Source organism: Setaria viridis, chromosome 9, assembly GCF_005286985.2.
Source record: "Setaria viridis chromosome 9, Setaria_viridis_v4.0, whole genome shotgun sequence".
Classification (NCBI taxonomy): domain Eukaryota; kingdom Viridiplantae; phylum Streptophyta; class Magnoliopsida; order Poales; family Poaceae; genus Setaria; species Setaria viridis.
The window spans coordinates 21,504,245-21,509,764 of record NC_048271.2 but is presented as its reverse complement, the minus strand read 5'-3'; the positions used below and the strand labels follow the sequence as shown (position 1 = coordinate 21,509,764).

Here is a 5,520-nt window from a genome sequence, read left to right as displayed (position 1 = left end):
CTCTTATAAGTTTTAATGTTTGGTAAGTCTTAACATGATAACAACAATGGATGAATGTACGGAATGGTTTTTATTTTGCAGATTATCTTTACGTATCTGCAAATTGGAGTTGTAGGATGCTTTATGCAAATTTTCTTGAATGGATCTGTACTGTATCTTTTGTTGAACAAAATTGGTTATTACTTACAATTTTTTGTTTGATGTTTATTTGATTGAAGTGTAAAACCTCCAAAAAAAAAGTTAGAAGTTATATAAACTCCCTCAAAACAAAGCTGCATACGTATGGGAGGTGAGATCATACAAGCATGTGAAATTTCATAACCAACTCAATTTCATTTGTAAGACGTGATTTTTATTTTGTACAACATTTCATTATATTATTAATAGTATGGCTTTTCTCAATTTCATATCAAATGAAATTGAGATGATTTGAAATTTTACAGTGTGTGGAGAACTTTGATGTTCACACAGTTGTTTCAGAGGATTTTTCACAACTCCATCGAAGGGTGTTGTCTTCATAATGGTCTGTGACGGACCACTCTTCAATAATTTTTTTTCTCACGAGCTATTACACATTAACACTCGTTTGGAGATGGTGGTAGGAACAACAAGCAAAACACTTAAGATTTCTACAGATTACTTGACAGTTGAGACTTTCATCAATGCAACACCCGGACGGGTGTATAAACGAGTTCAAGAGAGTACTTTTCGTGGTTGTTTGGGTGAAGAGTCTAGAGATCAGTTTAGGTAAAACTTGCTTTATGATGAGTTTCCTGAGAATCATTTTTGATTTGTTAGTTAAGATCATGGTTATAAAAAATCACATTTGGTAAAAAATGGGTATTATCTATTTGGTGTTTTTTTAGAAAAAGGTTGGCTCATTCATTCATTGAAACAATGTTCCAGAGTTTACAATTTTTTGGATACAAACAGGTATACATTGCCGGTAGATTGAATAAGCAGCAGGCTCACTTGATTTATCTATTTGGTGTTCTGTTTTGAGAAAAAACAACACAGACCCCTTTACCGTAAAACTCACTATTTCGTGTTTATAGGAAACCGGTTATCGCTATCCTAGTTTTGTGGGCACCTAAACAAACAATGCTTTTTTGTTGGTTAGAGCAACTCCAAAAACTCCTTTAAAATTACCCCCAAATCTTATTTAGGGGAAAAATAAATAAAACTTAACTCCAACAGCTCCCCAATCCTTCCTGTAAAAATGCGCGGACGCTAAAAATATCTCTGTCGCCCCGCATATATGCGGGGGTCCGGTTCTTCCCCAATCGCTTGGCACACGCACCTGATTCGTCCCTCTCTGTTGACAGCTCTTGCCGCGGCCTCCACGCGCTTCCTCTTGCGCTCGCCGGACGAGGTCTTCCGGTCGCGCTTGTTGGCGGCGGCGATGCGCGCCTCCCTCGTCTCGACGCAGCGTGGCGCGTTTCCCTTGCGTCGGGGAGCGCGCACCTGGTGGTGGTGGACGAAGTGATGGCGCCCATCGCGAGCTCGGATGATGAAGCCTCCCAAGGTGGCAAGGCGAGCCTTCTTCCCGGGGTCCTCGTCGAGACGCCACCGTCGGGGAGGTCCTTGAGGTAGCCGAACTCCGCGACGGGGCCCTTGTTGAGGGCGAGCGTGGTAGGGTGGCAGCTGTGCATCCAGAGCATGGCGAGTTGTTCTCCGCGCACACCTTCTTCGGCGGTGCCGGCGCCAGCTTCAGTGCCCTAGCGTTCCATCATGTCAGGAATGCATCGCCGGTTGTAGGCACGGCAGCGGCCGCCTTCACCGCTGCCTCCGCGGCACGCGTAGCCAGGGCGCGGAGTCTCTCCGCTGGTGGACCGAGAAGGGTGTAGGACACGGCCTTCCAGCATGCTGCCGTCACCATTGGGTTGCAGCGAGGTTGAGCCCCTGTGCGAGCTGGATGCCGTGTACAATGATGTGGCCTGTTTTAAAATATTGGGGGCTAGTTATTAGCGATCTATTGTAGGTTGATATGTTTTTGGGGGAAAAACTTTTTGGAAGAACCCCAGTACATATTGGGGAAGAACTTTTTGATAAACTCTTGGAGTTGCTTAATGAAAACTATTTTTTCCCCTAAAACCAAATATCCAAACAACCCCTTCTTGTATATGAATATAGCACCAACCACAAAAACGAGTCAAAAACAAGAGGCATGGTAAACCCATACTTGGTTGCAATAGCCCCCATGTTTAGCTTATACACGTGCAACAACACTACATTCTCAAAATACCTGAAACTTATCTAGGATCGAACAACACAGACTCAAACTTATATATCTAGGATCGAACAACACAGACTTTAAGTTTATCTGATCAGAATTCCTACCAACGTGTCAAAAGCATTTGGTCTAAAATCATTTGTGAGCACCTCTGCGATACTATTTTAGATATCTTTTTCCATTTCATTTGATCTATTTTACAAACGAAGGTATTACTAGGAGAAACTGATTTTGGTTAAAAAGTGGAGTAATTAGGAAGTTTCAGGATGCAGCTAGTCAATTACTTGCACGATCTAAAGACAATCAATCGGCCCTTCGCATAACTCTTTAATCGTAGTGATATACATGAACTTGTGATCAATCCGCCGTTCATCAAACATCAATCAAGATTCTCAAAGATGTAAGCAAAGCGAAACAGACATATTGCATCACAATTTTGTGAGGTGCCCAGACATGCACAGTTCCCATGCTCTTCAATTAAACTAGAACGGACTAGCACCAGGTAGGTATGGCATATGAAATCCTCTTTATGTATTGGAAGGAAAGGACCCCAACTCTGGAGGCCCGACCAAACTTATGCACAGCTTACACCGTACAGGGCCATAAACTGCACACAACACGGTTGAATCTTGCATGTATACAAAACATTGCAATAATCAATAATCAGTGGTGTAATGAATCACCCTTGCTCTGGTGACAACTGTAACCTGATTAAGTGTTGAGGTTCTTGAAGAGCTCGGGCAGATGGGCATTCGTGAGCTTGGTCCGTTTTGTGATCTCGCGTTGCTTCTTGGCCTTAGGCTTGGGTTTCACCCCATCGATCTGGGCAGCTGCTCGTCGTTTTGCAGTGTTGGTCATGGGATTGAAGCCGTTCTTCTGAAGCTCCTTTTCCATGTCCACCATGTCGCGTGGTAACTCGATGTCCCGGAAGAGCTGTTTCAGATCATCATCAACCTTGATCTTGGCTTTAGGATCATTAGGGTACACAATGTCCTCCTGAGAGTCCATGTTTGACAACAGCCAAACTTCACCTGCTGCCTTCAGAGCCTAAAATGCAGCAGTTACTACAGATTACCTGCGTACTCGAATATAAATATTTAGCTAGGTTGCTTGTAGTATGCTAATGAAATCACAAATACAAGCTAATTACATCCACAAACTCGTCAAGACAATGCAATACTTACTTGGAAAGAAAATACATGAGCTCACAGACAAATAATCTACATATTGCAGGGTACCTTTGTGCTTATAAAACCTGTAGAGCTAACTTGGACACATTCTTTTAGCATTTTTGTTATTAACTAGTTAGGTACCTTCACAACAGTGTATGCATCACAGCGTGGTTAAGACAACACCTTAGCGGCTTAAAATATCAGACAATGAGAATTAGGATCACCTGAAGATCTTCCATTACAGTTGGGTATGCATCCTTGACTTCCACTACAGCAAGACCCTCTGCGAACCTTCTTATCAAAACAAGTACTTGATCTTTTCCCTTAGGATCATGCTTGGACTGCAATGTGACAACAGTCAATTAACATGTAAGACCTCAGAAATCAGAATAGCTAAACTGCAAAGAAGATGACAAAATATTGAGACTGTTAGAGGAAACAACAACTATTGTAACTATATCAGGTCTCTTTATCGACTTTCGCTCTTCAACAGCATTCCCGTGTATTTAATTCACTAAAGGATTGGCCATAAATGGTTTAGTTTATCACAGCATGATTTATAACTGTCATAGAAGAACCACCATACGGTGTCAACTAAGAAGTAAACTGAGTTGAGACGAATTACCTTCTACGAGAAGCGCCTCCCATCATAGTGTACTTTGGGGTTGTTCCTCAAGCTGTCAAAGACAGCCTTGTTACCATGAATATCAACATAAGTTGCGTCATTTATTTGCTCTGCAGTAAAAGCTTGTCTTGTCTGAATATGCAGATGAAAAAGTAATATAAGTTAATGTACTAGATGCAGAATTGTTTATGTGATACTTATTAATATGATAATATCCCTTGTGAAGATGCTTGAACTTCTACAATCATTGCTAAAATGCAAGTGGACCAGAACACAGAATCCTCAGAGGACTGTTTCAATGTTTTTAGAATATCTAATTCTATTCAGTGGAATGGAGCATATACTAATGTCAATAATTGATATGCAGCATGCGTGCAAATGTATGGTACTGCTCCACACATGACAACTCAGAATAGCCAGTACATCATTTTTGTCCTCATCGACAATATATCAACACAGTGTACTACCCCAGGTTTATCTATCCTGGAAATTCTGTTTAGCATTGGGCAAACACATAATAAGCAGCAAAGGTACTATTCATGGTAAATAGCACATTCAAATTACAGGCTATAACATACCAAGACTGAGCATCTTACATGCAAGGGAAGACATACAGACGGTACCAGAAAAAAAAAGGGAGGGGCCAGTATGTATATAATACATCAAATCGTATAAATAAGGCTTCAACAAGCAGGAAACCACAAATATAATCTCCACTGAGCCAGGGCATCTATAAACTAAGATAGTGCAATGACAATTAATTCTACATGAACAATTAGAGTGCTGATTTGCTGAATCAGGTCTTTATGAGGCCAGAAAAGAGGGGAAACATTCCTCTCTGAAGTTACACTTGTACTAAAAGGAAAATGGAAGAGGGTTGTAGCTTAGTGAGTATACCTTGTAGAGCAGTTCGATGACAAGTTTCATCTGTGCTCCAACAGGGGATTTCCTAATCGAATTAATGTGCTGAAGCCTTTCAGTGTCATTTGAAAACTTAATAGGTTGTGATGGCCTTGCTGGAACAGATGGAGCATTTATCGGTTGGGCCCTGTGCTTTGGCTTTGAGGTCAAAGCTATGCTAGCCAAAGATGACTGGCACCTCTCCTGCTGTTGCTTGAATCTGGAAAGGCTATCCTTGAGATCCATCTAGAAAAAGAACATTCTTGTAAGTGATTGGTTAAATAAACAAAAACTTGAATAGAAACAGCTGAACGACCGGGGAAAGAACTGTTGCAGCAGTGTACTATGGTCTTCTGAATGAAGCCAGCAGTGCCAAAAACTAAATGCAACTGTATTATACACAGGGAAACAATCAAGTTTATACTTCCTAGGAATGAGATAAATTCAGTCAGAATCTGAGGCATAGAGAGATCAATCGTGTCAAATATCATAGCTACTGTACGAATGATTGTATGATCCAGTTCAGTATTGTACTATTGTACAAAGATGACGGGCAGCTGAAATATCTAAAAGCTCAACCGTTTAAATCA

General features: G+C 41.2%; 1 pseudogene; it reads right to left on the bottom strand.

Moving 5' to 3' along the window:
• Positions 1-2,575: 2,575 nt before the first annotated feature.
• On the bottom strand, positions 2,576-5,207 carry LOC117840095 (transcription initiation factor IIE subunit beta-like; annotated as a pseudogene).
• Positions 5,208-5,520: the final 313 nt, after the last annotated feature.